The sequence below is a fragment of the Ailuropoda melanoleuca genome, chromosome 11, assembly GCF_002007445.2.
Source record: "Ailuropoda melanoleuca isolate Jingjing chromosome 11, ASM200744v2, whole genome shotgun sequence".
Lineage (NCBI taxonomy): Eukaryota > Metazoa > Chordata > Mammalia > Carnivora > Ursidae > Ailuropoda > Ailuropoda melanoleuca.
Genome location: NC_048228.1, coordinates 6,868,888 through 6,880,370, shown reverse-complemented (window position 1 = coordinate 6,880,370; position 11,483 = coordinate 6,868,888). Strand labels below are relative to the sequence as shown.

General features: G+C 54.2%; 1 long non-coding RNA gene across 1 annotated transcript in view; it reads left to right on the top strand.

Annotated features, from left to right (window-relative positions):
• Window positions 1-10,905, top strand: part of LOC117804351 — a 23,829-nt gene extending 12,924 nt beyond the window's left edge. Inside the window, exon 6 of the long non-coding RNA XR_004628691.1 lies at window positions 10,688-10,905. This is a non-coding gene — a long non-coding RNA (uncharacterized LOC117804351). The remainder of the gene's footprint in view (window positions 1-10,687) is intronic.
• Window positions 10,906-11,483: the final 578 nt, after the last annotated feature.

The following is an 11,483-nucleotide window of genomic DNA, read 5'->3' as shown; positions in this document are numbered from 1 at the left end:
GGGGGGGGGGGGGGTGCGGATGGGAGAGTCCAGTAAAGACCCTTCGGCTGTATTTTTAGGGGCCTTATTTATGGACCAAACGTTACATCTGTGTTCTGCTTTGTACGTCTTCTCTCACCTGTTCACAGCAGCTCCCCAAGGTTAATACAGCCAGCCTAGTTTACAGACGAGCAAATAGACTCAGAGAGGTTAAGTGACTCGGCCAAGGCCACACAGCCTTTCCCACGGCCGGGTCATGGCTCCTTGATTCTTTCTCAGACTTTGATTTCTATTTGTGGCGTGTTTTTGTTCTGGGCCTGTGAGCGGACAGAGGGTGGGGGGAGGGCAGACAGGGGAGTAGTGTTGCTGGCTCCTTCGTCTCAGCACATCCAAGCTGGTGGTAAGAAAGGTTTCTGAGGGCTCATCCCTTGAGATTCGGTTTCCTGCAATGTGTGAGCTGGAAGGCCCAAGGGCCCTGGTCCCTTTGTTAGAGAGGGGGTGGGGGTGCCCTGGAGGGGAAGTCAGCCAACTGTCATGGGGGGGGTGGGCATCAACCCCCAATAAAATCAAGTACTGATAACCTCAGTTGGCTGACAGCCCAAAGGACTCAGAAGTTCAGGGGAGTCCAGAACCCTCTTTCCCTTCCAGGCCTAGGACTCAGGGTAGTCCCAATCCTATCGCTTCGGGCCTGACAGGCGACATCGGAATGAGAGTCCAGGGAGGAAAGGGGAGGCTGGCTCTGGGTCTCCAGACAAGAGTGAGGTGACAAGGTGGGGAGAGAACCCGCTGAAGGCCATCCCACCCAACCGCACTTGGACCCTAGCTCTCCCGGCCCCAGGACGTGACTCCCAGTTCACCCAGCTCACCATGCCAGGACCAACCACAGCAGGCAAACCAGGACGTCTGGGGACTCCCCTGACAGAGTTCCACCCCAAGCCTTTCCTGGCCCCAGCTTCCACAGATCTGAGGCCTTGAGACAGGAGATCGCCCTTCCGGCCCTCGTTTCTCCCAGGCCTTGCCCTGAGATCTGGCACCCTTTGCCACCCACACCTACTTCCTGACCATCGCCTCCTTACCTCCAGCTACCTCTGGGCATCCTCCCACGTTCCACAGAACTCTCAAGTGGAGTTTCCCAGGCCCACCAAACCTGGCCACCCCTAGACAAGGCACTGTTCCCCCCCACCCCAGTCTCTGAGGTTGAAACCACAGTGTGTCGTGCTGTGGCCTTCACTCACCAGCCACGACAGGGGTGCCTTTCCCAGAAGCCTGGGGGCTGTCAGACTACCACAGAAGCCAGGTACGGCCCGGACAGGAGGCCTGGTCTGCCTCACTGGTCCCTCTGCTGCTCTCTGAGTCGTGGGTGGGCTCTGTAGGCAGGATCGCTGGGCTGCAGGACTGGAAACAAGAGAGGCTCTGGGCCTTCAGCGTGAGAAGTGTTCCTGTCTCTTTCTGCCCTCTTGGGGTAGCAGTCCCCCCTCGGTACTGAGCAGCACCCCAGGGCCAGCGGGATGTCTCCTTTTCTTTGCAGAGAAGACCCAGCCTCTGCCCCCAGCCACCCCACATAAAAGGGAGCTATTAAAATGAGATGTTTTAGGGGCGCTTGGCTGGCTCAGTCGGAGCCTGTGACTCTCGATTTCAGTCAGAGTCATGAGTTCAAGCCCCACATTGGGTGTGGAGCTTACTTAAAATAAATTAATTAAAATGAATTAAAAAATAAAATGAAATGAGTTGTTCTATGCCAGGTGGTTAGAACGATGTCCGACCCTTCGTAAGATAAGAGCTCAATATATGTGTATTATCATCACCGTCTAATGTAACCTTTACAACACTCCTGTGAGGTCAGGGTTATGCGCCCACTTTGCAGGTGAGGGAAGTGAGGCCGCCTGCCTACGTTTAGGCAGTATTAAGTGGCTGAACAGGGATTTAAAGCTAAGTGTGTCGGAGGCTTGGTCTGGAGGCCAGCTTTGGATGCTCGCCACACCCCCACCGCCCCACCCCCGCACCATCCACACACCACCCCTGGGCTGCCCCCGCCCCCGCAGGAGGACAGGATGGGGTGCGAGGCTGCACCGGACGAAGACGCAGAGGTGGAGCCCGGGGCGGCTCCTCCCGGCTGGCCAGCCCCCTGCTCTCACGGGGCGCCGACCTCGGGGCCTCCTGTTGGGCTGCCGGGAAGCACGGGCGCCACCTGGTGGCGGCGGGGGTCAACGCCAGCACTGTCCCAGCCGCGCTTAGCCGCGCTCAGCACGCACGCGCTCCCTGCCGCGCCGCGCGTGTGGCTAAGGTGTGCCGGGCGGGACTCTGCCAAGCTAATGATCCGGTGCCCACGGAATTCCCTTTCCTTCCTGCCCAGCTTCCTCCGGGGGTGGCGGCGAGCGCGGAAACCCTTGCGTTGTTGCGCTGGGGCCGCTGCTGGTTTGCTGGCAGGTATCGAGGCAGCAAGCTCATTTGCTGAAAATACTTGTTTCTCCACGCTTCCTATTCCTTTCTCAGTTCCTGCATGCAAGAGGCAGACTATTCCAGAGCCGCGTTCTGGCTGAAGTTGGGGCTCGCAGCACAGCCCCAGCCTCTACCCTGTTCCCCAACCGCCAGCCTCTCTCGGCTCCTGGGCCCCGGCTAATGCGGCTCCCTGCAGGGCTGCCCTCCCAGCTCCCCAGCATCTCCCTTGCAGCCCTGTGCCATCTCTACTGGGGCATCTGGCCGTCCCCTCCAAGGGAATGTGACCCCAGCCCAACTTCCCGCCCAGCCTCGCCCGGTCCTTCACTTCCTTCCTGCCTCAGTGAAAGTGGTCCCTCTTCACCCCGTGGCCAAAGCAGAAACCCGCCTCACGGTTCACTTCTCTCTCCTCCCCACCACCACTGCAGGTGTCACCAAGCCTCGTGGTCTGTGCCACCATCAAGGGGTGGGGCTCTAAGTTTCACCCATTCAACATATGCTGTCAAATGCCAATAGACAGGGTCCTGTGCCCTGGGGATACTGTGGTGACCAATGTCCCTGCCTCCAGGACACTGGGAGGGCGGGGCAGATGATTCAGAAATAAGACACAAATGCATTCATAATACCTTGCAAGGTGGGTGGTACTTGGGAGAACAAAGCAGGGTAGGGGGCCACCAGACCAGGCGCCCCCCTCACCCCCACCCCCGCTTGGGCTCCACACCCCACCTCAGGCAGCTGCTGGTTGCCTCCCTGACTCTCTGGGCTACTGACCCCAAGCAAGGATTTCCCCTCCTTTCTCATTCCTCCCTCGGGCTCTGATGCCTCCTCACTGGGCCTGGGGTCCGACACCCCCACCTGGCCATCCAGGGCAGCTGCTGGCTGGTCCCCTTCTTCCTACCCAGCCACACCCCCTGCGCCCTGCCCTGTGTGCTTTGGACTGAATTGTAAAGGAGGGCAGGGAAGGAAGGGGCGCAGGCAGACAGGGTAGTGGTCCCTCAACTGGATATTTTGAAAATTTCAAACCCTCCAAAAAACAGAAAGAGTTCAGTGAACGTCATGCACCCTAAAGAAAGGTGTCTCCTGATAACAGAGGAGCAGTCTGGTGGGAACTGGATGCGGTTGAGGGGTAGGAGGGAGGGGGATCGGATGCCGGTGGAAGGGCAGGCCCTGGAGAGCTGTGTGGACAGTAGGGCAAGGGCAGGGAAGCTCATCCATAGGCTGGTAGCTGTAACGGCCGAGTCTGTGGACTTCTCTCCTGGGTTTTGTGGTTTTGTTCTGTGCAGTAAGAAGCAAGCTCATTGGCTGACGGAGGAGAGGGAGGAGATGCTGAGAATGAGGGCGGGAAGTGAGGGTGTGGAAAGTGTCCCCAGGAGCCCCTAGCACCCCCCCAGGAGTGGAACTGCGGGGCTGCAGAAGGCCTCTTGAGGTTTGGTGGCCATGCAGCCAAAGCGAGACCCATCCCCGTGGCTGCTTTTCTCCGGACTTTGGGCTTTGGTGCGAGTGGGTGTGCACCTGCACCCCTCCATCATCTCTTCCTGCCCCTTGGGCAGCTGCCCCTGCCCACCTGTCCTCACCCACAGAGCAGCGCTGGGTCCGAACACCCAGCCCAGTTACCTGTCCCCTAGCGACGGGGTCACGTCCCAGGCTCCCTGTCTTTGGGATCTGGGCCAAGCGGAGTGGAGTGAGCTGGGTAGCTGGAGGCCTCCTTCCTGGGCCCTGAGAGGCACAGGGACAAGTGGTCCAGCCAAGTCTTGCCTGGGGGGCTTCCGATCCTGGCACAACCAGGCTGGCTCCTCACCTCCCCCTACCCAGGGCTTCTCTGGCTGAAGCTGATCTGAGCCAGATTCTCCCTCTTTGTCACTTGGCACGTTTTAGTCAAGGCTTCTGACCCCAGGGTCTTCTCTCTAATCTGTCCTCCAGCGCTCTTCTGCCCCTCCCCAGTCATGACCACTAAGTAATAAGCAGTGGTTTGCTCCCCGTGTTACAAACAAGGCACCTTTACACTCGACTTTTCCAGCTAACAGCAGCTCTAAGAGGTAGGAAGCAATTCCCAGGTGTTGGGTTTTTTGTTTTGTTTTGTTTTTTTCCAGGAGGAAACAGAGTCTTGGCAGAATAATTAATTTATCCAAGGTGGGTGGACCAGTAACTCACTGGTAGAGGCAGGATTCCACCCACTTCTGCCCATCCTGAGCCCACATTCTTTCCACGGGGTGGCTGGATTCTCCCTGAACATTTCCTCTCGCGTTCTGGACGTGCATACATAAGTTACCAAAGTTGGAGTGCTTATAACACGGACATGGCACAGAAGCTTACAGGAGATCCTTGCAGAGTTCACTCTGCCGCGGTCCTGTTTCCCAGGGATAGCTGTGGTCACAGTCGGGTGGCAGTCCATTCCTGCCAGCACTGGCTACATAATTGTGGGGCCTGGTGCAAAATGAAAAGGTGAGGCTCCAGGTTAAAAAATGATGAATAATTTCAAGATGGTGCCACAGACCAGTAAGTGGAGCCTGGGCCCTTCTACGTGGGGGTTTCTGTCAGGGCATGGGCCTCACGTCCCCACGGCCAGCTCTGCTCCCTGGTCTGCTTCTTCAATACACTCCTCAAATACGTCCAGGCCTTTAAATATGTATGAAAAGCCAGCGTCCTAACGTGCTATTCTGCAACTGGCATTTGCTTTTGTATTTATGAAGAATGACGCCTGATGCCACGGCCCAGGCACTTTGCGTGCATATCTGCTTTTCAGTGCGATGAGCAAGGGATCACAGGATATAGGCGAACTGTCCTTGTCCCCATTACGCAGCTGAAGGAACAACAGGCAGAAGAGGAACAGCGGCTCGTCCAAGGCTGCAGTGTGAGTGGCGGACGGCAGACTGGAGGACAGGAGGTTGGGTCTGGGGTTTGCCCAGCGGACCTCATCCTGGTTCCTCCTGGGGCAGAGACTGGGTGATGAGCCGGCTTGCAGGTCAGCACGCGCGGGGCTCTCTCTCCTTGCTGCCATCAGCTGCCTGATGCTTCACCAGAGGGGGATGGGCCACGTTTACTTCATCAGTCTTCCCATAACCGACAGGCAGGTTACTTTCCAATTTCTCCATCTCATGACCAACCCGGGTTTCTGGGGAAAGGATGTTTCCATGCGGTGGGCTGGGAGCTTGCAGGCTGAGCTGAGCCCCAGCCAGTGGGAACGTAAAGTCCTCAGGAGAAAGAGAAGTCAGCGCCAGGGAAACGTCCCCCCTGGAACATGCAGGCCGAGGAGGAGAGTGTGGAGGGCACCGGCAGGTGCGGGAAGCTGCAGGGCCCGTGTGTTTGTGTGTGTGTGTGTGTGTGTGTGTGTGTGTGTGTGTGTGTGTGTGTGCCTGCTCTGCAGGGGCTGGCTCTGGGCTGGGGGCCAGTGTGGGTGGCAGGACAAAATCACAGGAACTCTGGATCTCAGCTCCACAGCCGGTGAGAGAGAGAGAGCCAGCTCGAGTGCAGGGAGGTCTGGCCTGCTCCCCGTGCGTCCATGCCACCAGCAAGGTCTCCGGGGTGGCCCCCCACAGCTTCAGTAACAAGTAACCACACACGTGCATCACGTGACAGTTCCACAGGTTAGATGTGCCACGGGGGTCTCACCGGGCTAAGATCAGTCAAGGGGTCAGGGCTGCGTTCCTTCTGGAGACCCCAGGGGAGAATCCGCGGCCTGGTCTGTTCCAGCTTTTAGAGGCGCCCGTGCCCCCTGGTTTGCTGCCCTTCCTCTATCTTCAAAGCCAGTAGCAAAGCACCTCCCAACCTCTCCCCATCCAACGGGTTCCAGGAATTAGGGTGCAGACATCTTTGGGGGCCATTTTATTCTGCCTGCCACCACATCCCCTTAATCAAGTTGGGGGCCACACATCTGAGACAATGAAAGAATTTTTAAAAACGTCTTTAAAAAAAAATAAACCCGTTGGAGTTATAATTTATGCAGTGCAAACTGCACCCATTTAGAGTGTCCTGTTGGCTGAGTTTTGACACATGCATTTACCCTTGAAACATGGCCTCAGTCAGATTGAAGAACATTCCCGTTGCTCCTCAAGAATCCTTGGGCCCCTTTGTATGTATCCTTCCCTCTGCCCCAGTCCCAGTAACTACTCACCTGTTGTTGGTTTTTTCGTTTTTTGGGGTTTTTTGCTTTTTGTTTTTTAATTACAAAACCCAGTATTTATTGAGAACAAAGAAAACCAGTTTGCACAGAGGCCCAATTTCGGTTCATCAAACTTCAGCTGAGGATGGCAAACGGGGGTGTCCAGCCCTGAAGTCACCCTCCCAGGGAGGAGCCAGCGCTGGGAGAGAGGGGCTGTCCCACCTCAGGACTGGGTTTGGGGGGCTCTCCGGCCCAGGTACGTGTGGAAGGAGGAGGGCGCAAGAAGACAGCAGCAAGAGGCAGAGGGGGCTGCAAGCAGGGGTGAGGAGGGGAGAGTGTGGTCCGCCCTCAGGGACTGACTGGGGGCAGGGAGCTGAGCTCAGACCGCAGCTCTGGGAGGGGGTTTGTTCTGTTGCTGGTGGTTAATTACTATAGATTAGTTTGTGTTTTCTAGAATTGTACTACTCGTTTGTGTCTGGCTTCTTCGGCTTAACATAGCTGATTGGTGACCCGTCCATGCTGCTGCTGTGTGAGCCGCCTGGTGCTTGTTTCTAGGCAGTGGTCCGTTCTGCGGGTATCCCAAATTTTGCTTATGCATCCACCCAGTGATGGACACTGAAACTGCTCTGTGTCTGGCATCGTGAATAAAGCGGCTAGGAATTTCATGGGCGAATCTTTGTGTGGGGTCTGTGCCGGGAGTGGGGTGCGGGGTCACGTGGTAACTTGGTGCTTAGCGTTCGGAAATCATGAGGGCTGCAGTTCCTCCAAATCCTTGTCCACACTTGCTGCTGTCTGTCTGTTGTTTCTGGCCGTCCCCGGGGAGTGGGAGGTGAGGTCTCACTATAATTTTTATTTCCATTTCTCTAATGACTGCATGGTGAGCAACTGCTAATGGGCATGGGGTTTCTTTTCGGGGTAATGAAAATGTTCTGGAATTAGATGCTGGTGATGCATACACAGTGGCGATCAGTTAGGAACCAAGTGCAAGGGTGAAGACATTTATTAGGGGGAATGTCTAAGAAAAATATTCAAGTGACTATCCCATTAAGCAATGTTATTATAAAATGACCAGTTCCCCACATTCTGTCATTTTTAAAAAATAACTTGTTTAGTTTAGAATCGTTTTAGACTTACAGAGAAAATAGAACAGAGCTTCTGTCCACTCCACGTCTGTTTTCCCTGTTTGCCACCATCTCACATCGTTGCTGGGGGCCCTCTGTCTCAGAGAATGAACCTGTAACACTATTAGCAAAGCCCCATGACAAGGTTCTGAATTTACATAGTATAATATTTAGGAACTGCATACCAGCTGCATGCATGTTAGTGACTTTGTGGAGGAAAATGCAAGTTTACAAAATGTGTTTAAAAGACACTTGGGGCACCTGGTGGCTCAGTCGGTTAAGCATGGGACTTTGGCTCAGGTCATGGTCTCAGGGGATCAAGCCCAGAGTCCTCAGCCTCCCTTCTCCCTCTCCCCCACCCTCGCTCATGCACGTGTGCGCTCTCTCTCAAATAAATAAAATCTGAAAAATAAATAAATAAAAGCAACTTGGGGCGCCTGGGGGGCTCAGTCGGTGGAGCCTCTGACTCTTGATCTCAGCTCAGGCCATGACCTCAGGGTCTTAAGATCGAGCCCCATGTTGGACTCCACGCTGAGCTTGGAGCCTGCTTGATGTTCTTTCTTTCCCTCTGCCCCAACCCTTGCACTCACTTTCTCTAAAAAAAATAAAATAAAAATAAAAACAAAAATAAATAAAAGCAACATAAGCCGGCTGTTTACTGAGCATAAAGGCAGAAGGGACCTGCTAATTTGGTCGTTTTCTAGATTGTTCCATTGTACCAGGGTCACTTGGGGATACTGATATCGGCCCTTTCGTCGGCCCTTTCGTAAAGTCATTAGGGAATGCAGTTGGTAGTTTGGCAGGTTTGAGTGAAGGGGCCAAATAAAAATGAAGTATTAAATTCAACTCCCCCCCCTTTACTATTTATAAAGTCAAAATAGAGAAGTCTGTTCTTCAAGCCAGACCACAGTGAGTTTGGAAGCTGCAAGTTCATGACAAATGTCAGTGTCTCGGCAAAAAGAAAATGAAATCTTTAGACAGAATCCCAGCTCAGCAAACCTCTCAGCAGCTGTGGGGAGGACTCAAGGTCACAAAATGCTCTGACCAGCAACAGCTGCTCTGTACTAGTCTTTGCCGTAAAATCGAAAACACGCATGTCTGGGTAGCTCCGTTCTTCCTGCTCTTCCTTCCCTCCGGCCACAGCAGGTGGAGAAGGGGAAACCCCGCCTCTCCTCGCTGGGAGGGAACACCCTACAGGTCCTGGGCTTGTGGGGGTCTGCCATGTGGATTTGTGCTAGTGTGCAGCGTTTGGATGCACTAACCTGGAAATTTCCGGTAGTGGTGAAAAGGAAGTGTTAAATTCATTTACAGGAATTATTTCTGTTAAAGGCGCCAAGGGGCCCCAGCAGCCTGTCTGCCGCCCCTGTGATCCGCGCTGCCTGATTTGGGCTGAGAGGCCCCAGGCGTTAGTTTATTGATTCCCACGTGGGATTCCAGCTAAGTAAGTGACTAGCTGATTCAGTTAAGTAGAGGAAAACAACAAACTCGGAAAACGTTTCTCTGCACATAGATCTTGGACTCGGATCTTTTTGGTTCTCCAAAAATTGAACAACTTTTAAGTTCAAAAAAATTCACCACCTGGGGCGCCTGGGTGGCACAGCGGTTAAGCGTCTGCCTTCAGCTCGGGGCGTGATCCCGGCGTTATGGGATCGAGTCCCACANCGTCAGGCTCCTCTGCTATGAGCCTGCTTCTTCCTCTCCCACTCCCCCTGCTTGTGTTCCCTCTCTCGCTGGCTGTCTCTATCTCTGTCTAATAATAAAAAAATCTTAAAAAAAAAAAAATTCACCACCTGAAAACTCTTCCCATCTTTAGAATCCATGGGAACAATGAAAAGACCCCAGTAAATTTCCCCCTGCACCCTCAGCCCTGCACGCAGCAGAGAAAGCCCTGGAAGCCACACCCAGCACTGGTCTCTGTCAACCCAACAACGTATAATAGAGGCATTGCCTCTTCTGGCCCTTGGGACTCTTTTTTTTTTTTTTTTTTTTTAAAGATTTTTTTTTTTTTTTTGAAAGGGAGGTCTTGGAAAAGGGGCTTTGAGAGTGAGTCAGAAAAGGAGTGAGCCTATCAGGAAGATTACAAGAAAAATAATTGTCATGTGAGAGCAGTTTCAAGAATGAGAAGATGGCTGTCTTGGTCAAATGCTATAGTGTGGCATGTTAAGATGAGGATTCAGAAGAGGCCTTTGGATTTGGCAACTTCATGGTAATTAGTGACATTTTCAAAGAATATTGGCAGAGCTTGCTATGGGGGAAGAGTGGAAAATGGAAATATAAACCATTGATTCTCAAATACTATTTTTTGGACAAGCAACAACAGAACTCCATAGATTTCCCAACCTCAGAACCATTATTGGGCTTAGAAATGTATATTTTTGAAACATTGCCCAGATGATTTTGATAAACACTAATNCACTGAAGCAGGGAGCCCGTGTGGGGCTCGATCCCAGAATCCCGGGATCATGCCCTGAGCCGAAGGCAGACGCTTAACCAGCTGAGCCACCCAGGCGCACCCTGACATCCCTTTCTTTGTTAAGGTCACAGCAGGTCGGTGGCTAGACTGGTCAGGACATTCGCAAATGCTTGTCTCCCCTTCCTCCTCCTGAGAATCACCCCTTTCCCTGAACCCCAGTCAGCAAGGTGCCTCGCCTCTGAATGTGGGTGACAGGCACCTTCTCCTGAACAGATCCAGGCAGTCAGACCGGTTTCCCCAGTGACTTCCAGTAGGAGACTGGAGCTGGGCTTCCGCCCTGAAACACCTCTCACCGACCCTCTGGCATGCAGGTGCGGCTCAGGGCAGGGGGGTCAAAGCTTGTGTCACTCAGGCCTTTGCACCCTGAAGTGCTACAAACCATCAGGACCCCTTCTCTCAGACCAGCCTTCTGCCCCCTTCTGCCCCCACCCCACCCCCCTTACCTCAAACAGTGCCCCCCTCCTGGGGTGGCAGATTTTGGGGGGGGGTTGGCTACTGCCTGGCCTCTGCTGATGTTCCGACAGTGGTAGTTCATTATTTGTGACTGTTCCTTTAATCTTGTGTCCTCTGGCCCCCCAGCACCGAAAACCCTAGGAGGACAAACACCTGCCCCCTCATGGAGGTGGGATATGTGTGACCTCAAGCCTCCCTGGGGACCTGGTCTTGGTCCGCCCCAAGCTCATCCCCATCTGCTCCAGTACCGTGAGCTAGCATCTGGCCCTCTCACCTGACTTCAAGGGGGCCCTGTGTGTCTCTCCTGTCACCTTTCCTCGGAGCTGAGACCTGGAAGTACCTGCACGCAGACTGCGTCATGGACATCTCGTGCGTTCATTCAACAGTATTTCGTGAGCCTCCGTTGTGACCCGAGGTGTCTGCCCCGCTGGGGGTTACCTTCCGAAGACTGAATGGAAGCGACAGGACACTCAGGGAGGGAGTCACGGGGCGGGGGATATCCAGACAAGGGAGGCTTCTCAAAGCAGGGGCCTTTGAGTGGTGCCCGAGGCTATGCAGTGAGGGGAGGAGGGCTGCAGGCAGGGCGCCCAGGGGCAGGGCAATGCAAAAGCTCAGAGCTGAATTTCACAGAACCCATGCTCTGCCCTTCCCCCCTCCTAGTTTCCCTAGATCAGGAGCGCCCTTCCATCCAGCCAGCTGTGCATGTCAAAAGCCCACGGGTCAACCTGGACTTCCCTCCACCCCCACCTCCCATTGCCGAGTCCTGTGGGTTGTCCCGGGAATCCGGCAGTGTCCTCTATCGTCCTGTTCTCACTGCACCTGCTCTCCCCTGAACCAGGCAGCTGCCGCTGCTGGCTCCCTCCTTTCATTCTTGTGCTCTTCCATACTGTCTCCATATTGTGCTGACTGACCTTTTAAAAAC